This window comes from Mastigoproctus giganteus, chromosome 6 (genome assembly GCF_048544385.1).
Source record: "Mastigoproctus giganteus isolate SK-2022 chromosome 6, ASM4854438v1, whole genome shotgun sequence".
NCBI lineage: Eukaryota > Metazoa > Arthropoda > Arachnida > Uropygi > Thelyphonidae > Mastigoproctus > Mastigoproctus giganteus.
Window position 1 is genome coordinate 117555620 of NC_143580.1, and position 27469 is coordinate 117583088.

Consider the following 27469-nt stretch of genomic DNA (forward strand, 5'->3'; position numbering starts at 1 on the left):
GACCAATTTGATTGGATACTATGATGCAGTCACAAAAGAACTGGATGCAAGGAATAACTTTGATATTATATATTTGGATCTTAGAAAGGCTTTTGATACTGTTGCACATGGAAGACTGCTGCACAAATTGGAACAGTTTGGCATTGGAGGCAAATTGCTGCTGTGAATAAAGGGATGGTTGAGGGGGAGAAGACAGAGAGTGGTAATCAATGGACACTGCTCATCGTGGACTAATGTTATTAGTGGAGTCCTTCAGGGTTCAGTGTTGGGTCCATTATTGTTTTCTGTATTTATAAATGATATTGATGATGGTATATCAAGCTTAATGTCCAAGTTTGCAGACGATACAAAGGTTGGAGGGGTTGTTAAGAATACTACTGATGCTATGCTGCTGCAACAGGATCTGGAAATGTGGCAAATGAAGTTTAACATTGACAAATGTAAAGTACTACATATGGGAAACAGCAACCCCAGAGCAACGTATCAACTCTGTGGTACTACACTGACAGTGGTAGAGAATGAAAAGGACCTGGGGTTAATTGTGCAGGCAGATATGAAGTTCTCTGGGCAATGCAGATGGGCTGAAGGAGTAGCTCATGGTGTCTTGTCAATGATATACAGGAATTTTTCTAGCAGGGATAAGGAGGTGATTATTCCCTTGTATAAAGCGATGGTCAGGCCACACCATGAGGACTGTTTTTTTTTTTTTTTTTTTTTTCTTTGGTAATTGTTGGCGCATCGGCTTCTGTGGCCATAATGCACCTCCTAAAGTTTTTGCAGTACTTTGATCTAAGCCCGAGGCGGGATTCGAACCCGCGACCTTTGGGTTGAGGCACCTCCGTAGCTAGGTGGGAAGGAGCAGCAGTGCGTAGCACACGCTTCTTGATTAGACCGGGGTTCGAGCCTGTCACCACCAAATACGGAGGATGCGGAAAGGTCAGGGAATGACGACCGCATATCCTGGAGCAATATGGCCTTAGTTGCTAATGCTCCTAAAAACCAAATAACAACAACAACCTTTGGGTTGCTAGGCAGGTACTTTACCCACTCGGCTAGACCGGTCGGCCTTGAGTACTGTATACAGGTCTGGAAGCCTCATTTCAAGAAGGATGTAGAGCTGCTGGAACGAGTACAGAGAAGGGCAACAAGATTAGTGAATGGAACAAAGGGTTGCTCTTATGAAGAATGGCTTAAGTTTTGCAAATTACAGTGTCTGGAGACTAGGCACCGGCGAGGTGATCTGATAGAGGTGTATAAATCCTTGAATGGTTTGAGCATGCTCAATGCCGATGGGATTCTTCCTCTTGCTGAGAATAATCACCTGAGAGGGCATAAATTCAAATTGAGGAAAGACAGATGTAGGATAGATGTGCGGAAATTTGCCGTTAGCCAGCGGGTAGTTGGTTGGTGGAACAGACTTCCATCCCTTGTTGTGGAAGTTGATACCCTAAATAAATTTAAGGCTCAATTGGACAGGTATTTTGAACGAATGGAGGGGTGAAGTGGAAGGTTTTCTTTTTTTTTTTTTGGCAGATGCTGCATAAGCTTGCTCTCTTGCATCATATGCCTCTACTAATGCTAATTCTAATGCTAAAAGGCATCTCATATTGTGGCTACCTTTACAACGAGATATCAGGTACTGCACTACTGCAAATAAATAATGCTTCTCTAGTGGAGGAGACTACTGTTATTTATTCTCAGTGGACACTACCACCCAGACAGCACCATTTCAGAACTTGTTGGCTCACTCTTCGGTGGGCAGACAAGTACCCTGTAATATAAACATGCCATCGCGGTTGTGAAGTTAATTCCACAATATGAGAGATGCCAAATGGTGAAGATAATGATAATATTTTGAAGAGTAAATGCACAAGGCATAATGCATTATGGGTTGAAATTAACTATATAATGTATGTCCTTCAATGTATGTCCTTCCTGATGAGGAAGAACATACATTGAAGAAAATGAAGAATCAGAAAGCCCCAGGAGAAGATGAAGTTACTGTAGAGTTGTTAAAATTGGGAGGAAAAGACATGGCACAGAAATTGGGAAAACTCTTCACAAAATACATTAGGAAAAGCATGACGCCCAAGGAGTGAAAAATGCAACCATAATTTTGCTGCATGAGAAAGGAGATAAATCATAAATTGGAAATTATAGACCAATTAACATGTTGTCCCACATCTACAAGTGTTCACACGGGTCATTACTAACAGATTAAAAAGAATACTTGACGACAAATAACTGAAAGTGTAAGCTGGCTTTAGGACAGGATTCTCAACTGTGAATCACCTTCACATAATATCTCAGCTAACGGAGAAAGTAAATGAATGTAAAGCACCATTTTGTCTGGAATTTGTGGATTACAAAAAGGCATTTGACTCCATACAGCATAAGGCAGTGTTTTGGCTACTGGAAAGACAAGGGGATAGACACTCCATACATTATGATTTTGAAGAAAATATATGAGAACGCTGCCTCCTTTGTTAGACTAGACAAAGACAAGCAAGTTTAAAATTGAGAAAGGAGTTTGACAAGGAGACCCAATATCTCAGAATTTGTTTACTGTTGCCCTTGAAGAAGCTTTCAGAATATTGGCCTGATTGCAGAAAGGAGTCAATGTGAATGGAGAGTACCTAAAGCATTTACGATTTGCAGATGACACTGTGATCATAAGACATGATCCTGAAGAATTAGAGGAAAATCTTAATCAGTTATACAGAGTTAGTAAGAATTTTGGACTAAAGACTGGGCAGGACACATAGCTCAAAGACATGATGACAGATGGACAAAGAAAATAACAGAATGGTACCCAAGAGGAGCTAAAAGGAAACCTGGAAGAGAACAACAGACAGATGAAATTCCCACGTTCGTGGGTAGTAAATGGATGGCCATTGCACAAATCAGATAGAACCGGAAAATTGTTGGAGAGGCCTTAATCCTGCAGTGGATTGAAAATGGCTGCTGATGATGGCCATTTCTCAACCCATCTGCCTAACATTTCTAGCTTCTGTTGCAGTAGCATACTGTCAATCTCCCTGCCAACCTTTGTATCATCTGCAAACTTGGACATTATGTCTTATATACTTTCATCAATATCATTGATAAATACAGAAAACAACAATGGCCCACACCAAACCTTTAGGAACTCTGCTAATAACATTAGTTCATGAAAAGCAATATCCATTGATTATTATTCTGTCTTCTCCCACTTGACAATCCCTTTATCCATAGCAGCAATTTGCCCTTAATGTCACACTGCTCCAATTTGTACAGCAATCTTTCATTTGAAACAGTATCAAAAGCTTTCTTGAGCTTCAAGTATATGATATCAAAATTATTTTTAGCATCCAATTTCTTTGTGACCACATCACAGTAACATCAAATTGGTCAGGCAAGACTTTCCCTTAACAAAACCATGCTGTGTCTGAGCTACAACTGAAGTCTTGTCTAGATGACCCTGCAGTGCTTCTTTAACCAGTGCCTCCATTAATTTCCCTGGAACAGAAGTTAAACTAATAGGTCTGTAATTACTTGTGTCATCCTTTGATCCTCCTTTGTGAATTGAGGATACATTTCCACTCCACAGAGACATCCCCTGAATTCAAGGATGCCCTCCTAATTGTGGCTAAGGGTCTGCTTACTTCCTTCACTGCCTCCCTTAATATAACTGGATAGACCCCTTTCTTATGTTTAACTTCAACAATTTCTCTTCCACTTTCCTTTCAGTTATTACAAAATCATTTAGATACCTGTTAGAGCTTGATAAACTTCTGGCATCCCTTTCTCTAAAGAATTCTTAATGTGTGAATGTAGATGGAAAATACATGGTCCAATAAAGAATGCTGAAGTTTGTGACTGTGGAGAAGAAACAGTTCTTCATTTACTAACAATCCACATAAATTATGCTGACATCCAGAAGGATCTGGAAGACAATTTCCTGGGTTAAACAAAATAAACTTGGATAAGAGTTTATAATCACCTGAGATATTTTGAGAACTCACTGTACATGCTACATTGCTATTTAAAAGGAAAAGACATTGAGAGTCCAAGTTAACAAAATACATGGTAAGGAAGCCTTGTCTATTTTTAGCTGATTGTGCTGAATTGGCTTTTATAATTTGTTAATACTAAAACTACAATTTTTTTTTACAAACTAACTAATATACTAAATATTAAATGGCAAAATTTTTGATGCTTGTAAATGACTATATGTACATAACAACGTGAAACTGATATTATTAAACTAACATAAAATTTGTACTTTCATTAGGTAGAAACTTTGCTTCCCACTTGTGGGAAAGGTAAATCTTCCCATGTAGAGGTTGAATGCCCAGTATTAACAAATACAGTGCTTTTGAAAATTATTAAAGAAACAAAAACTAAATGCATGTAATATAAACTATTAGCAATATAAATTAAGATATAATATGTGTTTAAGTAATATATTATTAATAATAGCAAGAATGTAATATAATTATGGAATACATGAAGAAGAAATGTAAAATGTCTAGTGTTTTACTGTATAAACTAATGGTAACAACAAACAGCATAAAAATGGGATTAAATTGTGTATGCTCTGGAAACAATTAGATAATATAAATAAAAAGGGGGAAAATAATAAAAAGATCAGTATGTGTGTGTCCTTTGTAGCAGTTTAGTCAGCATGAAACAATGCTGTCTGCTACTCATTTGAAAGTCTGGGTTCAATTTCCATTGATCGCTACAGGAATTTCATATACCCTTCGATCGAGACTGATGCCTTAGTTAGCAGCTGATAGCAATCACTCCATCCCTTCACCCCCACCTCTTTTTAAAATGACATCAGGTACACTCTCTTTTGATGTGCATACCAAGATCTCAGTTTTTCATGCTTTCCTATTTCTGAATGCCTTTCTTTTTCCTAGTTTTAGTTTTCCATATAAAATTTAAGTAAGCATAATAAAGACGTGTTATCTTTGTTAAGAAGTTCTTATCTTATTTGTGATTATCATTTGGACAGCTAGAAGTTTTTTATTGTTAATTTTTGTTGTTTTTTTTTTTTTTTTTTCCTGTGTAGTGGCTTCTGTGTCCTATATGACTAATACTAACTAGAGATGCTCTCTAGAACCCCTGATATTAAAGTACTTCCCCTAATATTTCTTCTGAATCAAATACTGCATTGTTTGGCACTGAACTCACAGCACAACATATCTTCATATATCAACCTATTTCTCACTCTATGGAACAAAAGTTCCAAGTTTAGAGACATTGAAGTTTTGAGAAGGGTTAATGAAGCTCTTGCCCTTCTAAGCTTCTATATTTTAATTTCAGCAACAGTTCTATACTGAAACAGAGGCACCTGCAGCTGATCAGATCAGAATAGGTACGAACACTGATTTATGAGAACCCCCCAGCACATTAAATGTTTGCCCCCAAAATTTATTGATTGTCACAGCAAAAGCAAAATGTGCAAAGTAAACTGTTTTCTGTTAAAAAAAAGGATGAATTGTATTACATGGGGAATAGTGGTGATGTTACTCTACTTCTCAACAGTTATAAACTACATTCCTATGTCAACTTTCTGACCAATCAACTAAGTCCCATTAGATGCCACTTCTAATGCAGATATTTGTATCAATATCTCATAACAGCCTGGAAAGCAAAGTTGTGGGGATTAGAAGGCCTACTGCACATTGTCATTGGATATATATATATATATATATGTGTGTGTGTGTGTGTGTGCCATGTTAGATTACTAAGGTCAAAAATAGGCAGTCGTGCACTTGCTTATAGACTAATTCTGGCAGGGCAATGTGTTTAAGTAATCAAATGCAGACATTATAGAAATTTCAGAAATAGTGCCACTCTGAAAAAGATGATGCAGTATCTGAACACAATGAATACAATGTGTACTAATGATGGCAAACAGATGAACTAGAATCATCTAGCTGAGTGAGTGAATGAGTGTCATCAATAACCTAATGACAGTTCAACAGAGCTATAGCCACCAGCATAATCACTACATCGATATCAAAAAAAGATATACAAGCATGCCAGTTATAACAAAATGACAGATCCCACTAGTAAGTACATCATTCCAAGCTTCAAATGATATAAAGAAACACAAATCAATTTGGAAGGAATTTTATTCAACTATGGCACATCTTATTCAAAGAGAAAAAAGCAGAGCATCCAGGATTTTTTAAAGTATGAGTAGAACTGCATTTAAATATCAGCCTCTTTTAGGACTGATATTTAAATACGGTTGTTGGAAAAGAATTAACTTAATTTTTCTCATGCTTTTAAAAATGATCCAGATCAGGCTTTGCATTGCTGCAACTTCAGTTACAAATTTTCTAGAAAGAGGCGCAAAATTTTCTTGACAGAGATCTATCACCAAGAAGATAACAGGCTGACAACTGACAAAATGTCTAAAATCATGTTTCTTAATTTGAATATAAAATAAAAAAAGCTTAAATGCTTTTCAGAATTTTTATAGCACTTTTTTTTCTTGTTTGGTTTCTGTAGTCTCTCACTGTAATGCATTAATATTTAAGATGTAATTCAGTAATTACATCTAAGCATTGTATTTTAATGTGTAATTTTATGACAATGTTTTTTTTTTCTCCAAGCATTAATTACAATGCATGAAGTAGAAAAATATAAAAACACTGAAATTATTCCTGTATTGTGTAATCAAATTTGTTGGCAACCAAAGTGACTATGATCACGATTTTTTGACTGGAGTCTAAAAAATATATTGAAATAAAATGTGCAATCAATATATGGAATAACCAAGGGGCTGATCCATGGGGGATTGGGGAAAGAATCATGCACTATTCCCATTTATAGTAATATTACCGGTATATCAAAATGTTTGTGAAGATTTTCTGGATGTTTTATTTTCCTATACCCCCCAAAAAATATGAAATCTGGATCCACCCTTGTGATTATGGTATGCTCTTCTGAAAGCAAGACTCCAATAACAGTCCATGACTGAGAGAAGTATATAGAGATTAGTGGTAATGATGAGTGCAAGCAACAGAAATGGCTTACCAAATGATTATTTAGTTGTCATTCTAAACAATCGAATAATTATTCAACAGGTTGCAATCAACTTGCAGAATGAATGGAACATACTAAGAAATGCAACTTTAATCATCTATTTATATGCCTGTTTCAGAAACAACCAAATAGTTTGATAATTTTATGCAACTGTGCTCAGTACTTGGCATGTATAAGTCAGGAGTATACTTATCATTTACCTAACACCAAAAACAATACAAATGTGGTTCATTACAGCCACCAAGAAAAAGTAATGCACAACATAACATTTTACAGTTGTTTTAATCAGAGCTCACGCAGCAAATGAATAACAGTTTAATATGTTAAAGTGTAACAGATTATATAGATGCTGGCACCTTTTCTTGGCCAAAATGTACTAAATATAATGGTTGATAATTTCACAAATGCAAAAGCGATTTATTCTTTGAAATTTCTTTAAATGCAAAATAAACAAATAAAACAAGTAATTGCAAATAAGACAGCATTAGGTAGACTGTCAAACTGTTAGGTCGAAGGGATACAAATATTAATAAGCTGAAGTGGAATTGATTCTTGCATTGTGCTATTTCAACATGCAATAACTTGAAAAGTAGGAGGGTGGAAGGACATTACATGGCCTAGTGTGGAACTAACAATTACATTGGTTGTGTAAGAGTTCCAAAAAAACACATGCAGGAACATATTTGCTTGCTTATACACTAATGCTGGGAACATAGTGAATAAATTTTATGAGTTTTAAGCCATCAGATACAGACTTCCAGGTATAACAGAAACAAAAAAAAAAAAAAAAAGAGCAAGAAACAGAACCCTTTTAATAAATATACTGGAGCAATGATATCTAGTAATTTTACATCAATAAAATTTAAAAGCCAATATAAGCAATGACAGAAGTATATAAAATTGTATCTTGGACCAAATCGCATAGAGATATGCAGGTGAACATGCATCTCAAGGTCGGGTAATGTAGTCAAAACTTACTAAATGCTAGACAGGCAGACTAGAACTCGGAAAAAATGTCGACAAAAGCAGGATGTCGACATGAGCAGAATTGTCTTAAACAGGCTCCATTGTACTAGTAAGTGGATCTGAGTTTCCTCACCATTTTGGGTGAGGAGACTCAGATCCACTAATATTTCTTAAACATATCTGTATAAGAAATGGGGGTACAAAACTTGTAGGTCTGTCTAACATCAAATTGAGCAATGATATCTAGTAATTTTACATCAATAAAATTGAAAAGTCAATATAAGCAATGACAGACGTATATAATTGTATCCTGGACCAAGTCTTTCTGACTGTGATGTATCATGGTCAATTTCATTGGCAGTGCATATTGAATGTCTAGGATGCTCAAGTGGAGGATAGTTAACATAGTCAGTGGTTTGCTCTTTTTAGCCCTGGGTGATTAACTTTACCTCCAAGGTTACTGGCCCAGCCAGATGGAGGCAGGAGCAATGCCATTAGGAGGCAAAACAGTTGAAAGAATTAGACTATTAGTACAATTAATTCTATACATACACAAAGAAAAGAAAAGTAAATTACCTTTCTATGTTTTAACTTGTGACTTTTCAAGTATTGAATTGCTTTAAGTGAAATATCCTTTAGAACAAACAAAATATAAACTTAAAAATAACCTTAAATCACCTCTCTAGAGCACTGTATAAATTGCATGGAATCACTCGCCCTTGGATTTGCTCAGCACCTGGGGCTGTGCTTTTTTCCACATCAGTGAGCAAGAGGTGGCTCTGAGTGAGAGCCATCTTTGTGCATGGGCCTGGCCAGACCATGCCTGATGCCCCCATTCCAGATTGTAGGGGTGGGAGGGGCGGATATTTCAGTTGACAAGCAGGTTATCAAATATAAGACTATCCAAAGGGTAGGTGTTTGAGGGCGGTCACTTTTTGCTACAAAATTTGCATTTCATTTAAATGTTTTCAAAGATCATAACAAGAAATTATCTTTATAAAAAAATAAAACAACATTTTGATTGTTCGTTAATCCCCCCCCCCCTCACCTGGTGAACTGGTTAGAACCCTATAAATAACATAAAAGGACTTATTCTACTTTATATATATATATTTTTTTTTATGAAAACCCCAAACACGAGAGGTATTAGAACCTATAGTACTTTGTACCTTGCTTGAGTTGGAGGCTGGTATACAAAAGAAGATATTTGTTGACATTAGACTTGAACTGCTGTAGACTGTAATTTTAAGGAAATATGTATGAAGGAAGGTTGTTCCAGAAAACGGCAGTTGAATGAATAAACGTGGAAGATGAAAAGTTGGTTTTGTGAGTTTGAAGTTGGACAGTAAATGGATGTTGGCTGGTGGCGGCATGTTTTCGGACTGTTTTGAAAGAGAGAGAGCGGGAATTATAGAAGCCAATTCAGAAGACCATTGCCCATGGAAGTATCTGTAGAAGTGGCATGCAGCAGAAACAGTACGTCTATGAGACAGGGAGTGGAGAGACTCTGTTAGAGAAGAGTCATTAATTAATCTAATTGCTACTCTTCTGAATGAAATCTAGAAGCCTGAGAGAGGTTTTGGGGGCATTGCCCCAGATGTGGGAATAATATTCCATGATAGGGGCAATTTGCGATTTGTATGGAGACAGCTGTTTGGAAGGAAAGTAATGACAAGAGCGAAAGAGAAAACCAGGTTTTTTAGATGCAGAGGAAGCAAATTTGTAATGCGTTTGTTCCAAGAGAGAGATTAGAAGTCAGGGTAATCTCCAAAAGAGATATATCATTTTGCCTAGAAATCAGTGTCACAAAAGATAAGCATAGGAGCAGAAGAATCTTTTTTGCAAGATATAAGACAAAACAGAGTTTTAGAAGGATTGAAATCAACTAAGTTGTCTTTGGCCCACTGCAGAATTATCTAAAGATTGGCATTTATAAGGAATTGGCAGCAGATATTTGAGAAGTTGAAGCTGATTGAGCAAAGTGAGGTTTCTCAAACTGGAAAGTGGAATGCAATGTGCTATCATCAGCAAAACTATTAATAGGATTTAGGGTCAATGGAAGAAGGTCATTAATATATAAGAGGAAAAGAGTGGGGGGAAAGAACTGAACCTTGGGGCCACCAGCATTAGCGGAGAAGTAAGAAGACACAGAGCCATCTACTATCACTCTCAGTGAGCAGTCAGAGAGAAAACTGGATAACCTCGTGTTGTTTGGCAAACCATAAGATGGAAGCTTGTTTAGAAGACCTTTATGCCAAACAAGATCGAAAGTCTTTGAGATGTCAAGAGCAACTGCTTGTGTTTCTCTGAACTTTTCCACTGGATTTGTCTATAAATGGGTAACATAAGCCAGAATATCACCAATTGATCGACACTGATGGAATCCATACTGGTGATCATTGATCAGACGGAAGGTTTCTAGGTAGTTTAAGAGTTGGTGGTCAATTGATTTCTCCATTACTTTAAAAAGAGTAGAAGTAATTGCAATGGGACGATAACTGGATGGGAGAGATTTGTCACCCTTTTTAGGATGGCTGGATATGAGCAAATTTCCAGTCAGAAGGAAAAACACCTTTGGAATAAGAAAGTGAAAAAAGGCAGTAAAGAACAGGAATAAATTCAGGAGCACAGGTTTTGAGAACAATTGGAGAAATACCATCAGGAACTTGGGCTTTCTTAGCATCAAGATTCGTCAAAATCCTTCTAACATCTTATTGACAGAAGACCACTGGAGGCATTGAATGGAGCATGATGGGAATGATGGGAGGTGTTTTACCGAGATCATTAATACATGAGTTGGAAAAAAAATGAGATGCTAGAAGATCAGTTTTTATTCTTGGCTGAAGTGACAATAGAATCATCTGGTTTTGACAGAGGTGGGAGCAGAGATGAGCAAATGTTGTAGCCAATAGCTTTGGCAAGAGACCAGAATGCTCAGCTACCATTAGGGCAAGAAGCAAGGTTTCTACTCTTGGCCTGTTCAAAAGCTAGTTTTGACTGATTAATAACTGCTTTGCAAGCAAACTGAAGAATTGGAAACAAGCCAATTATGATATGCCACATTCTTCTCTTGAACAGCCTTAGCACATTTATTGGAAAACCAATGTTTACATAAAGGACGAGATTTTAACATGGATTGTGTAATAAAGGATTCCATTCCTAAAGAATAATTTCACTGACACGATCTGAGCAAATGTTGACATCAGAAGTTTTGAAACAGTAATCCAACCAAGGAAAAGAAATCTTGCAGGCCATCCCATTTTGCATTCTTGTAATGCCGAAGAACACGAGGTTGGGAACAGCCATGAGATAAAGGTTCCATTGGAGAAGAGACAATCACCAAGTTATGATCTAAGGTGCTTAAAGGACCACTCACTTCGATCGTGTACTTAGAAGGATTGTTTGTGAAAAAAAGATCAAGCGTGTTGGTCGTATGGTTAGGATTGTCTGGTATTCTGGTAGGTATATGAATGATCCGTGCAAGGTCATTAGCAATTGCAAAAGCCTCAGCATCTCGAACAGCTGGAGTTGTGAACATTAAAATTACCAAGGAAAATCACCTCACTGTTGGACTGGAGAAAGTCAAGTTACAAGGAGAGGAAGTCAAAGAGCTCCAAGTGATTAGTGGAGTTGGGATAAAGGTAGAGACAACAGATGAATTTGACAAAATGAGGTAGAGAGATTTGAAGCCAGAGAAGAAGAGATTCCAAATTACCAAGTCTCTGACGGGGAATATCGGAATGAACATATGCACAAGTACCACCTTTGGGACAAAAGGAATCATACAGCAAATAATTTGGGCAACTGAGATGAGCAGTGTTTGAATCAACTGATAACTGAGATTCTGTCAGAAAAAGTACATGGGGTTTGGCAGACTGTAAGTGGAAATGGACATCGTTGAAATTAGATGCAGAAAAGTGCAGTAAAACATGTATTGAGATGACCATGGTTTAAACCCACGTGATCTCTAACTGTGGCCAATGATTATATTTTTAAGATAAAAATATGTTTATATATAAATACTAAAGCAGTTTTATATATATCGCATGAATTGAAAAAAACAAAATAGGCTTTAATTGATACTTATATAATTTGTAAGAACAATATAGACACTAAATTGTATTATTGTCAAAAGGACTAACTATAAACCCATCTAATGCCTATGGTTATGCTGGAGCAGGGGTGTATTCAGGGGTGGGCAGAGAGGACATATGCCCCCCTGTTAACCAAAATTTTGAAATTAAAGAAACAGAATGTACGAGTCATTCTAAAAAAAAAAAAAAAAAACTCAAAAGCCTGGTCGCCATGTCCCCCTTATGATGATACCTGGATATGCCACTGTGCTGGAGTATACACAGAACTCTTAGTAGTAGCAAGTTTTAATGCCTATTATTATTGTAATTACTGTTAGAAATAATAATGATACTTTACTGGGGGGGGGGTACTAATACACATTAGCATGGTAGAGAGCTCTTTACACACAATGTTACAAATGTTAAATCACAAAAAAAAAAAAAAACAGGGAGGGTTGTCTCATTCTGGGTGCCCAGGTTCCATCAATGGGATAAATACAGCCATGGCCTGGGTGCAGGACCTTAACAACCAGTTGTTACTTGCCTCAAGAATATGAGAGACAGCAGGTGTAACAGGTGTAAGGTGTTTTTCATAATATCTTCAAGGCATACAGATGCAGAAATGTTAATCCTTTGCTGAGCACGTTTCAAATAGCTATTTCGGGGATAAAATCTAATGACGTACTAATTGTCGTGGAAGATCTAAATACAAAAACTGGAGCAGAAAAAACATCTGCCATGGGGAAACATGGATTGGGAAATAAGAATGAAAGAGACCAAAGGCTTATACAATTCTGTGAAGAGAACAAACTAATAATAATGAACTCAATATTTCAGCATCAAGTCAGAAGACTCTAAACATGGAAGAGACCTGGAGACATTAGAAATCAAATAGATTACTTATAAATGAAAATAAATAAATCAAATGATAAAAGAAAAGTTTAAAAATTCCATGAAGCAAGCAAAAACATACATAGGATCAGATCATAATCCAACCGTAGTAAAAGCAGTACTAAAAATTAAAAATATAAGAAAACCACAAATGAAAATGAAAAGGATGTTAAGATCTTAGAGATGGAAGAACACAGAATGAAATCTGCAAACCAAGTATCAAAATTTGTAGAAGAAAAATGGAGCCACAAAAACAACTTAAACAGAAATGAAATGGATGTAAACAGGGAATGGTACTAAAAAGCAGCATGCTGGACACCACTGATCACACAATGGGTCAGTGTTAAGAAAAAGACCTGGATGACTGACAATATACTAAAACTTGATGAAAGAAAGGAAAAAACTCAAAAATAAATCAGAGTATAAGACCTTGGATAAAAGCATCATCACTGTAGACAAGCAAAGGAAGATTGGGCAGCAAGGAAATGCAGAGAAATAGAAGAACTTGAGAGGATGCATAGGGATTGGGAGATACACAGAGAAGCAAAATCGATGACGTATAAGAATAAGAAGGCTTGTAGACACAATTGCATAAAATTCCAATATGGAGAAGTGGTGTTTGACAAAAAGATGGTCAGAATACGCAGAAAAGCTCTTTACTGACCAAAGAAAAGGAAAACCATGTGCACTCAATTTAGAGGGACCACCTATTCTGGAAAGCAAGGTCACCAATGCCGTTAAGGGACTAAAACATGGGAAAGCAACTGGATCAGATGAAATCTGTTCAGAAATGCAGAAATCACTTAGCAGTGATGAAAGTGCTTACAAGGCTACTGAATAATAAATATGATATAGGAATAATTCCAAGTGACTTTAAAGTCTCCACCTTCATTCCTCTTCCCAAGGAACCTGGATTCCTGGAATGCTCTAATCATAGAATTATTAGCATAATGAGCCATACTTCTAAGATTCAACTGAAAATAATCTACCTAAGAAACATACACAAACTGACAGCAGAAATAAGCCCAGTTCAAAGCAGATTCGCAAAAAACAGCAGAACCAGAGAAGGAATCTTTAACTTAAGGATGATAATTGAGAGATATCTGGAGAAACAAGAAGACATTTACATCTGTTTTGTAGAATATAAAAAAGCTTTTGATTCAATAGACCACGAAAAGATGATTCATTCTCTACAAAAAATCAGAATCCATGGTAAAGACATAAGAATTATAACTAATTTATACTTGGAACAGTCCATTAGAATTGCCGAGAGTATTCAGATGAGTTTCCAATACTAAAGGGAGTATTGGAAACTCATCTGAAGGCATCAGGGATGTGTCCTTTCGCCTATCCTTTTTAACTTTTATACTGAAGAAATTTTTGGGGAGATAAAAGATTTAAAGGGATCAGAATCCCTTACCATAGGAGGAATCAGAATTAATAACTTAAGATATGCAGATGACACCGCTCTACTGGTGGAAAGAGAAATAGACTTAAAAGCCATAATCGGCAAGGTAAAAAGCTCCAGCGAAAGATTGGGTCTATATTTTAATGAAAAGAAATCCAAAGTAACGTGCATCTCAAAGAAAGAGCGGAAGAAAAAAATTAATATTAAAGTAAACAATAATACATTAGAACAAGTAAACTCCTATGTCTACCTAGGACATCTAATCACTGATGATGGGAAAACCTTACAAGAGATACAAAGAAGTACTGAAATAGCAAGAAAGGCCTTTCTGGAAGTGAGGAAGATCTTAACATCAAGGGAATTAGACCTAGAGACCAGGATAAGGTTAACAAAATGTTATGCGTGGTCAACCCTCTTATATGGATCTAAACATGGACTATTTCAAAGGATGCTGAGAACTGCATTTAGGCATTTGAAATGTGGCTCTTAAGGAGCATCATGAGAATATCTTGGACACTATTAAGCATACCATCATTAAGCAAAGGAAAGCAAGATATCTCGGTCATCTTCTAATACATGACTCTACACAAAAAAAGCCGTTGGAAGGGATGATAGAGGAAAAGAGGAGTAAAGAATGAGAAACACTTGAATAACTAACATTAAGGAATGGACTAATCTTTCTTATGAAGACTGTGCAAGGGGAGCATAGATGCAAAGCTGGTGGAGACTCATGGTAGGAGACGACACATGAAGATGAGCACGCTGGTGGTGCATCTCCACCAAAGCGACTTAAATCTGAAATTAAAAATATATTTATTAAAGTGTCATCAATGTGAATTTTGGTATTCCTTCATTACTGGTTTAAGTTGAGATCTGTATCATTAATTCTTTTGCTAAAGAAGTTCAGACATAAAAAATAATAAAAAGATGGTTTTTGTTAGGCTTCACAAAGCCAATTCTACACATAATTATCAAGCTATCTAAAGCAAGAATATAAAATTAGCAGCATATGTGAACATCCAAAAAAAAACAGAAGAGAGCTAGCATAACCGTTGATCTGAAATGAGTGAATGAAAATTCTCACTAGCATCAGAGAGTGTTGTTGTCTCCATCACTGAGGGATATGGGAGTTTTGATTTTTGTTTCTTTCAAGTTTCTCTTGCTCACAGAGAAGATAATATCCAAATGCAGGCATTAAAAACATGGAATGAAAACGATCTGTGTGAATTGCATAACGATGGGGGGATTATTTTTAAAAAATTAATTAAAATGATGTTTTCGATAGAAAAAATGGATTTTTCACAATTGTGTTCATTATAGACTGAAAATAAATATGGCTTCAAAAAGTGAACAATTTTGAATTATTTCATTTTCCTTTATTCCAAGCATAAGAATGGTAAAAAGTCCACAAATGTACCAGCTAATGCTATACTTTAACATGCTTGATAAACAGTTAAAAGTATCATGCAGACAGTACAATAGCAACATTTTTTGCATGTAGCCATAAATAACCATATGAAGTGTGTGCAGAAGGTATTCTGACATCTCTCATATTGTAGAATCAAGTTACAACCAGAATGTCAACTCCTACACTAAAGATGTAGGCACTGACAGCCCAACCCACTAACAAGGAAACAACAATCTCTAAAATTGTGCCATCTGGGTTGTAGCACTCAACTGAGCAAAAATAGCAATATACGTTTTTGGGAATGTACAGGTAACACATCGTGCTATGACAAGATTCACAATAAGACATGTTGCATAATCGTGCATTTTGCACAAACTGTGCTTTATGATTGTATAAAACATGATGCTTTTGCATACCTCTACAATAGTTAAAAACATTTCTGTAGCTGGACGTTTTATGCTCTAAATTTATTATGAGGTTAAAATTTTAACTGTTTTGCTCAATGGTATATATTAGCATTAGTCAACATGTGGATCAAAGAAAAATCTGAGTGAACTGCAAAATTTTTGATCAAGCACAATGATAACCTTAAAAATAAAATAAAATATATATTAACAGTTAAGTACCTTCTTGAAAATTACATTTATAATTTTGGTATGGTAAATTGAGGGATTAACATATTGACTTCTGCCTATATTTGGGAGCATTCAATGTGTTGCAATTTAGCATTAGCATTAGTAGAGGCATATGATGGACGAAAGCAAGCTTATATAGCATCAGTCAAAAAAAAAAAAAAAAGCACTTCCCATTTCACCCATCCATTAAGTCCAAATATTTGTCTAGTTCTGCCTTGAATTTATTTAAGCTGTCAACTTCTACAATGACATGGAAGTCTGTTCCGGCAATCAACTAACCGCTGGCTAAAGGCAAATTTCCGCAAATCTATTCTACAACTGTCTTTCCTCAATTTGAATTTATGTCCCCTCAGACGACTAATCTAGACAAGAGGAAGAATCCTGTTAGCACTGTGCTTGCTCAAACCATTCAAGGCCTTATACAGCTCAATCAGATCACCAGTCTCCAGAAACTGCAATTTGCAGAACTTAAGTCTTTCTCTGTAAGAGTAACTGTTTTTTCCATTCACCAATCTCGTTGCCCTTCTCTGTATTCGTTTGAGCAGCTCTACATCCTTCCTTCCATGAAGCCTCCAGACCTGTTTACAGTACTCAAGGTGTGGCCTGACCACTTCCTTATACAAGGGGATAATCACCTCCTTATCCCTGCTATAAAAATTAATGTATATCACTGACAAGACACCATGAACTATTCTTGCAGACTGTCTATACTTCTCAGAAAACTTAACATCTGACTGCACAATTATCCCCAGGTCTTTTTCATTCTCTGCCACCCTGAGTGTAGTACCACACTGTTGATACGTTACTCTGGGGTTACTGCTACCCATATGCAGTACTTTACATTTGTCAATGCTAAACTTCAGTTGCCACCTCTCAGCCCATCTGCTCACTTTTCTATATCCTGTTGCAGTAGCGTACTGTCATTACTGTCATTAACAACCCTGTCAACCTTTGTATCATCTGCAAACTTGGATATTAAGCCTGATATACCTTCATCAATATCACTGATAAATACAGAAAACAACAATGGGCCAAACATCAAACCCTGGGAATTCTGCTAATAACATTTGTCCACGAAGAGCAGTGTCCAATGATTACCACTCTGTCTTCTCCCACTCAACTATCCCTTTATTCATAGCAGCAACGTGCCTTTAATGCCATACTGCTCCAACTTGTACAGTAGTTTTCAGTGTGTAACAGTATCAAAAGCTTTCCTGAAATCCAAGTATATGATTTCAGGAAAATTATTCTTTGCATCCAGTTCCCTTTTGACCTCACTGTAGTATCCAATACAAAATTGTCAGACAAGACTTCCACTTAACAAACCCATGCTGTGTCTGAATTATTACTGCAGTCTTGTGTTGATGCTTTCTTGCATCATATGCTTAAACTAATGTTAACTAAACAAACATTTGGAGTAGCCAGATGTGCAAAACTAATGCTAATGCTAACTACTCGTATTACCCTTTGATCCCACTTTGTGAATTGGGGATACACTGGGGATCCAGTTCATAAGGACTTTCCCTGAGTTAAAGGATGCTCTCATAATTATGGCTAAGGGTTTGCTTACTTCCTCTGCTGCCTCCTTTAATATAGGTGGATAGATCCCAGGTGCCTTTCTTATGTTTAACTTTAACAATTTTTCCTTCACATAACATGACTGGGACTATAAAGCTACTTAACCGAATGTGGTTTAATATGTTAATTAGGTCAACAAAACAGCAAACGTTTTCAAAAAACATTCATTCCGAGGAACTCAAAATTCAACAACTTTGCACCTCGCACTCTTGAACCAAGCATTTCCATTGATCAGACCACATCTTGAGCACTGCTTACAGGTCTGGAGACTTCATTTTAGAAATTATATTGCAGAGCTGCTAGAACAGTTACAAAGAAGAGCAAAGAGATTGGTCAGTGGAAGAAAAGGGTGCTCTTACCAGTTCCACAAATTGCAGCTCTGGAGACCAGGCACATGTGAGGTGATCTGATTGAATTCTTCCTCTTGCTCAGATGATGGACATGAGAAGACATAAATTTAAATTGAGACAGGATGGTTGCAAAATAGATGTGCATAAGTTTGCATTTAGCCAACAAGTGGTTGATTGCTGGAAGAAGCTTCTATCCGTTGTTATGGATGTGGATAGTTTGAATTAATTCTAGATAGAACTACACACTGGTCAACATCAATTTCCTCCCTGAAATAATTTTGACAGATTCTCGTAGGAAATATGTTCAAAAACTCAGATATGTGCTTAAAAAGTTCTCATCGCCCTCAGTTTTCAAATATCATAGGATAATGACTGAAAACCAAGACCTGTAGTTGGTTTAATCATCTTTTCCATCTATTTTATCTGTTTATATTTTTTTATAGAACATTCTGGAATGTTCTAGAACAGCATTTCCCATACTGGGGTCCGTAGACCAATTCCAGGGGGTCTGCAAAATGGTGGTCGACTATATATATATATATGCATATAACATATGCGTATAACATATGCATATGTTATATATAGGGGTCCGCAAACTTTTTTTTTTATATTTGAATGGGTCCATAATTTTTTTTTTTTTTTTTCTTTTGAAAGGGTCAGTAGAATTCATTAGTTAGGGAACCACTGTTCTAGAATATTGTTACATGTGGAAGAAAGGTTGGTATGTTTCTGTAAGGTTCTAGAACTATCAACGGAGTTCTCTAGAAACATTGTGAGCCTTCTAGAAACTTCTCTACCAGGATATATCCGAGTGGGTTTTCTGTGTGAGGCAAAAGTTTCCTTAGATCGGTGTGGCCAAGGTAAAAAGGAATTTTAGTGGATCCTCAAATCAAACTACTATTCTAAGATGAGAAATTCACTAAAATATTAAATGCTACAGAAATAAGATCCTAGAAGGCATTCAAAAACTATCGATGTTTGCTAATGATTTCAAAAGGGTCATCAAAAAGACTTGCATCAGGTGCATACGTGGTCCAAAAAAATGGCAACTAAAGTTTAATGCCTCTAAATTTATGCATTTGAGGAACAAAAATTCTGGGGTAAAATATAAAATTTGAAGGAGGGGGGGGGGGGGTGCTAAGAGTGATTCAACACAAAAAATACTTGGATGTTATGATTCAATCTGACATGAAATTTTCTATGCACTGTTTCCATCTAGGAAGAAAGAGGGTGTTCTATCCATGCTTTACAAAACCTCTGTTAATAGGAAAAAGGATGCCATTATCCCTCTATACAAGACAATGGTTAGAGCACATATGAAATATTGTATTTTGGAGACTGCATCTGAAAAATACAGAAATCTGGAGAGGGTTTAGAGAAGGGCAACCAGATTAGTGATGATAGCAAATCAACATACTTATGAAGAACAGCTTACAAGGTCTAAAAGATATTTCTTGGCTAAATGCCTAAGAGTATGAAAGAATTTGTTTATGCATGGGTAATGCACATTCATCATTTCTACTACCAAGGTACTTTTAATGCATCATTTTAATTATATCTCATATTGTAAATACCTTCACAATGAGTTGCCATGGTATTGCACTACCTCTTTTTTTTTTTTTTTTTTTTGGTAGTTTGTTGGCGCATCGGCATCTGTGGCCATAATGCACCTCCCAAGGTTTTTGCAGTACTTTGATCCAAGCCCGAGGCGGGATTCAAACCCGCGACCTTTGGGTTGCTAGGCAGGTACTTTACCCACCCGGCTAGCCCGGTCGGCTGCACTACCTCAAATAAGTAACACTTCACCTATGGAGAAGACTTATTCGTTACTTATTTGATGTAGTGCAATACCATGGCAACTCCTTGTGAAGATATTCACAATATGAGATATAATTAAAGTGATGCATTAAAACTACCTTGGTAGTAGAAATGATGAGTGTGCATCACCCATGCATAAACAAACTCCTTCATACTCTTAGGCATTTAGCCAAGAATATCTTTTAGATTAAATATTATATTTTAGATTAAAAAGAATATTTTTTAGATTAAAAAGAATATTTTTTAGATTAAACCATGCACACCACAGGCATCTCTCATACTGTGGAGCTAAACTTCATAACCACATTGTCACTATTGCAACAACAGAGTACCTACCCACCCGCCGAAGAGGGGCCAAATAGCCTTGAAACGGTGCCGTCTGGATGGTAGCATCTGCCGAGAATAAGTAACAATAGCCTTCTTCATAGGTGAAGCGTTACTTATTCGAGATAGAGCAATACCATGGAAACTCATTGTGAAGGTATTCACAACATGAGATATAATTAAAACAATGCATTAAAACTACCTTGGTGGTAGAAATGGTGAGTGTGCATTACCTATGCAAACAAACTCATTCATAAGCTTAGATGGTGTTGTCAAAGTTTCACAACTAAACATCTATCAGAAGATCTGAGTGAAGTGTATAAAGTACTGAACTGGTTAAAAAAAAACAAATGAGGAAGGTCTATTCTCCCTCACAAGGGAGGCAAGAACCAGAGGGGCAGAAATATAAAACTTTGGAATAACTGAAGGCTGGATCCCACAAACTTCCCTTATGGGCAACAGATTGTCATACACTGGAACAAGCTGCCTCTCAACAGGGTACTTGCAAGGCAACCTCAACGTTAGCTAAATTTAGAAGAATTGCATGGTTACCTTATGAAAATAGTATAAATATTCTGTGTGTGTGGGGGGGGGGGATCTTGGCTGATGCAGAAAAGCCTATGGCAACGTAGATCTCAGGCATTCCAGATAAACAGTCCCATACTGTATAACTGTATATGGAAAAATAGCATGAATTAATTATGAATTTAATAAATCTATAATTCAGCAGCAGAATTGTGGTTTCATTGGGAAATCTCCAATATAATGCCAGATGGCTTTATATACTCAAACTTGTTGTTCAGCTAGCAATTAATATTCTTGCTATTCAACAAGTGTTCCAGAGATCAATGCACCATGACACGTACCAAAAGTGTGCCCACGCTGATTTTTCAGAAACATTCATAAAATTCACCAAGAAAATACCCCAGATCTCAATCCAATTTAATGGGAGAAATGTCAAAAAGGGTTTCTGAACTATTGATCATCATCATTTGGTACTACAGTTATGGAATATTCTGCACACAGCATTGCAAGCCACATCTGGTTGTTTTTCTCCAATCTCATGTAGCCCAAGTCATGGCAAGTCACAATCAATATCAAAGTCTAGTGAGACCCAATACATTATAAGCTTGTATTTCAATGATGGTAGGAGTACAAAAAATAAACAAAATGCACGAAACTAATGATATCAATCCTGGTTATATAATTTATCCATATGCAAAAAGTTAATTATACTGTATAATATACTGAAACTTACCATTACAGAAATTACAGAATAAACATGATGTTTCACATCCCACAACAAACTTTCTAATCACAGCTCTACAAATATCTGTAACAAATACCATCATATATCAGATAATGCATGTGAATATAAAAAGCTTCAGACACTTGTACTAGACACAGGGTTTCCCAGAAATACTATTCATACTTTATATGTTATAATATAATTATTTATATTTTAAAATACAACCATAAACATGTATAGCAAACAAATATGAAAAAACAATACTCTGATAATCCCTTAAATGGTACGCCACTATTTCCAGAATACACTATATTTTTTTTCCTAAAACTGTCATTAATTTTCTAATACTATTTCCAAACTTAGTGATTTGAAAATTGTTCAGTGGCAGCAAATAGGTTCCATGTTTAATTTTCTTCTGTGAACCCTTCTCCTTTCATTTAATATCACATAATAAAATCCAGAGAACATGAAAATTGCAAGCATTTGTGTGGAGGTAAAAAAAATGAATTTCTAAACCTACTGTACTCCTTAGTATCTTTCAAAGAAATTTTCTGTTGAATATACTTTAATTCTTTTCACAGTGATAGAGTCTGCTTGCAGAAGTGAATAAAACATAAAATCACAGAAAGGGATCTATTAAGATCCTCTTCTGTGATTTTATGTTTTTTTAATTTACACTTGGCAGGGTATAAGCTTTCCTTTTTCTTTCTGTTATAGAAGACTACCATTATGCAGTCACATTATTTGAAGATTAATGCTCCAGGAAAGTAATTGGAGGAGTGACACTAGTTACCAAAAAGTTTTTTTTTTTAATTAACTACTAAAACTACAAAAATGACAACTTATGTTTTGAAAGCACAAGAGAAATCCTCTAAAGTGACCTCTGCTTAAATGACTTGCCAGATTAACCAATGCTCTCCACCTTCCCGCTTTAAAACAAACTGTCACTTTGTTTCATAAAGGTCCTTAAAAATTAACAATTCAATTAACTTTTATACCATGTGAGAAATCCTCTTGCAGTTCTGCAGCAAAATTTCCCATGTGGTATAATGATGTTATATTGAATTCCTAATCTTTAGTTAGTAACACCACGTATGTCTCCACATACCTTTCAAAAAGGCATTAAGTTCTGATTCCACTTTAAAGAAAAAAAAATTACAGATAGTAGACAATGCATTATGGCTGTGGTTTATCAAGTCAACATGGAACTCCAATCAGTGGACCCATAAAAGCAGTATCAGAATAAAGGCCTTGGTCTTTCACCAAAATGACAAAATGGTTTGGAGACAGATGGCTTAGGCCAGTAGTATCCAAACTACAGCCTGCGAGCCGTATCCAGCCCACTAATAATTTTTATATGGCCCATGCAGAAAGTGAACTAAAACAGCATTTTAGAGATTCATGCCATTACGTGTACAGGCATGCAAACATCAAGCTGGGCTGTATCAAACGTGTACATGTAGTCCAGTGCAGTCATATGTATGCTAAATACAGTTATGTATGTATCACTCTTTTCATATTGTGAAATTCTACTATTTTGATATAACTTGTTCACCGTATTGAATCTTTATTAATTTGTATTGAAGTCAAAAATATCCTAAAAAATGTTCCGAAAGAGGAAAGTCAATTTGGAGGGTCATTTTTTTTAATCAAACGTGGACTGAAGACTTTCTTCAATGAGTACGATGAAAAAGCAGTGTGTTTGGTGTGTTAGGAGATAGTGTCAGTTTTAAAAGAATCTAATTTAAAACAACATTATGATTCCAAGCATAACTGTTATGATCAACATAAAGGAGTGTTGCAAAAATAAAACTGTTCAAAGTTACAAAACGAATTAAGAAAACAACAAAACACACTGAAAACGTATCAGTAAAGATGTTTATCTGCTGTATGTGCCAGTTATCAAGTTGCACATTTGATCACTTTTGAAAGTAAACCGTTCAGTGATGGTGAATTTGTTGAAAGTTGTTTGTTAAAAGTTGTGGAAGAAATTTGTCCAGAGAAAGGAACAATGATATGAGACGTTAGTTGGTCTCAACAAACAATTATGCAAAGATCTACAAACAGGCCTCTGGGGTTGGGTAAATTCATATTGTGATTTTAAATGTTTCTCACCAACCACATGTTAAAATAAGACACGGAAACTGGAATTTTAAAAAACTATGTGTTTACTACTATATATTTACAATTAAATTAACTTTACAACTAAAAAGGATAAAATACATAAAATATATATATACATCGAATAAAATACATTAAAATACCGGGTTAAGAATGTTCTCCCATTTTTGGGAGAAGCAACACCAGATCTCCCCGAATGAAGCTATCGTCACTGATCGGGCGCATAGGTTCTGGGACCACAAGTGGCTCGAGAGTTTGCGGATTAGTTCGACAGAGAACATCAACAGAGACAAAGGTTTGCGGATTCATCCCCTCTTTGAGGCTACGATCCTCAGAAGGGATGAACGATTTTATATGACGCGCTCCTGAGCCGCTTCTGGTCCTAGTACATAGGAGAATAGAACACGTGGCGATGAAACACGTGATCTAGACCGTGAAGCTGCTGGTACTTAAGATGCACCGCAGTACAAGGAAGCTACTGCTGAAGAAGAAGGCAGGAGCCTTCGAAAACTACGGTCGGTTTTATCGCTCTTAACCCGGTATTTTAATGTATTTTATTCGATGTATATATATATTTTATGTATTTTATCCTTTTTAGTTGAAAAGTTATTTTAATTGTAAATATATAGTAGTAAACACATAGTTTTTTAAAATTCCAGTTTCCGTGTCTTATTTTAACATGTGGTTGGTGAGAAACATTTAAAATCACAATAATTATGCAGAGTAGAAGATACTGGAAAGAATTTGTTCAAACAACTTTTGGAAAACATAAGGCAAACACTAGGCAAATGCAAGCAGGCGTGCCATAAGGGGAACTATCTGACGTTCTTTTTACAGCTATCATTAACCCGTTAATACACAATATAACAGATATGATATCATGTGGATGACTTGAAGCGCTTAACAAAAATAAAATCGGCCGATGAAGCAACAGACACTACAGTAACCATCAACAAGACTTTATCAGAAATATAGCAGTATCTGTGGGATTTGACTGCAAATTAACCCTGAAAAATCTGTTGTCATGCTATACTCACTTAAACCCACACCAACCATAATTCAGCCTGTGATTGGCAGAGTCCTGATCCCCCACATCGAAAAACAGAGATCTGATATTTGACAGAAAATTAAGATTCCATCATCACATAGAAGGACTCTGTGCCAAATTCAACAGGAAATGGTGAGTTGTTAAACAGCACATGCTACATATCCAGAACACAAATCTGATAAAAACGTATATATCAGGACGATGATTTTCAAAGGTGTACTATTACTGTATAGAGTAGAGTTGTGGGGGCTTGGCTGCAAACACCACAATCAAACCACTAACACAGCAGAACACTGAATCCTGAAGTGGGCAACCTGGAAGTACCATCTCGAATTGCAGCAGCACGCAACACCAATGGCCAAAGCACTGAATGTAACCAGATTTTCAGCAATAATGCATGAAAGATGACTCATCTTCACCATAAAAATGATCGCTGGGAAAATCTCAGCATCCAATATGTGGGACATCGTGTGTTGGTGGATCCCGCAACCAGCTCTCCGCTCCACTCCCAGCTTCTTGCTATTCCTTTGAGGCTACATCTTAAAGATCACTTCTTCGCTTATCAAAAGCTCCATCTAGCCCAATCCTTGGATGCCGACCTGTGTAAAATCGTAGATGACAAGAAGTACAGATGTCGCATCCTAGATCTGCATATGTATTCCACAACCATTGACTGATGTGAGATCACTCCAGGTAGCCAAGAATTTGAAGGAAAACCAAATTCAAGAAAACTGTCCTGTGTTATTTTAATTTATTGTATTAATTTTTAATCTGATGTATTATTATTATTATTTTATTATTTTTAATTTGATGTATTATTATTATTTTATTAACTTTTAAGTTAATATAATCTGCATTATGTTATTCATACATAATTTTTCTTTAATTTAATTGCATTAAAGCTATTGTACATATCCTGTATTATATTTCCGGCAAGATGATATCTCTGCTGCTTGTTAACCCCTGGCTTAGTGTTATGAAGGGTACTTGCACGTACCTTTGCACCTTACAATAAAGATAATATTTTAGTGTGGCACTGGATGACAGTACTGATGTAAATGACACAGCCCCACTCCTTATCTTCATATGTGGAATTAATGATAATTTTGTATCAGCTGAAGATTTAGCTGATCTTCAGAGTATGGAACACCCACAGGTGAAAATCTTTTTGAAAATTTTTTGCCAATCTATTGAAAAGTTAGGATTAAATATTAAAAACCTGGTAGGATATTATTATTATTAGCCATATGGTGCAAGAAAGCCTAAGGCTTATGTTGCAACAGCCAAAAAAATTCCTGAGTTACCCTGAGAGAGAGAGAGAGATTGACAGAAGTTATTGTTATTTGGTTTTTTTTAGGAGCATTAGCAACTAAGGCCATATTGCTCCGGGATATGCGGTGGTCATTCCCTGAATGACCTTTCCGCATCCTCCGTATTTGGTGGTGACGGGCTCGAACCCCGGTCTAATCAAGAAGCGTGTGCTACGCACTGCTGCTCCTTCCCACCTGGCTACGGAGGCACCATTGACAGAAGTAGAAAGGAATCACCAAGAAAGAGAAGAATGATGATATCCAGCTCAGCACCCTGGGTGTGCCAAGCCCATACTCACCAGATGAGAGCCTCTGATTGTTCTCTACTGGAGCAATGAAAATAATAATGAAAATTGCACATAGAGTAAAGTAGTAACTTTAATAGAACTACTAAGCACAAATTAAGGTAGGCAAATGAATTAAAAATTAAAATAAAATAAAAATTTTAATTCATTAATTTTTAATTAATTTGCCTACCTAAATTTGTACCTGTAGTTCTATTAAAGTACAACGTCTACAGAAAGGATAGACAGGATAGGAAGGGGGGGAGGGGTTATGCTATTAGTTAAGAAACACATAAAAACCAAGGAAGTGAAGCCAGTCGACATCGCTGGACAGTGCAGTGTTGAGTCAGTTTGGTGTGACATAAACATTGGGAGATCAAAATTGAGAGTAGGAGTGTGCTATAGGCCTAATGACTCTGATGAGTATAATAAGGAACCATACAGGGAAATAGAGTGGGCCAGTAAATCAGAGAGTCTTATAATGGGAGATTTTAATTTCCCAAATATTGACTGGAATTTGGGGGCTGGTTACTCACACACTAGCAGGGCTTTTGTGGATTTATTGGATGATTGTTTTCTACATCAGCATGTTCAGGAGGCAACTAGAGGGAGTAATACTCTTGATTTGATTATCAGCAGTGATTCTTCATGCATTAAGAATCTGCAGATAAAGGAACCACTAGGTGACAGTGATCACAGTGTGCTGAAGTGGGATTTACTCAAAGAGGTAACTACCATTAGGAGTAAAGGGAAGGGTTATTGCTTCCGTAAAGGCGACTACGATGGACTGAGACAGTATTTAGATTCTATACAGTGGGACCAACTGATGATGTTACCAACAGCAAATTCAAAATGGGAAGCATTCAAAGAACTTATCTTGGAAGTTACTAGGCTTTACATACCAACTAAGAAATATTGTTCAAGGTTTAGGCGAAAATGGATGTCAGATGAACTAATGA

The 27469-nt window shown here is 36.3% G+C and overlaps 1 protein-coding gene across 1 annotated transcript in view; it reads right to left on the reverse strand.

The window, feature by feature from the left end:
* The window catches only part of LOC150084528 (dual specificity tyrosine-phosphorylation-regulated kinase 1B-like), a 378795-nt gene that overhangs the window by 298012 nt on the left and 53314 nt on the right, over window positions 1–27469 (reverse strand). The window contains exon 2 of the mRNA XM_090376473.1: window positions 21757–21831. The gene's annotated coding sequence lies outside the window, so the exon portion shown is untranslated. The remainder of the gene's footprint in view (window positions 1–21756; window positions 21832–27469) is intronic.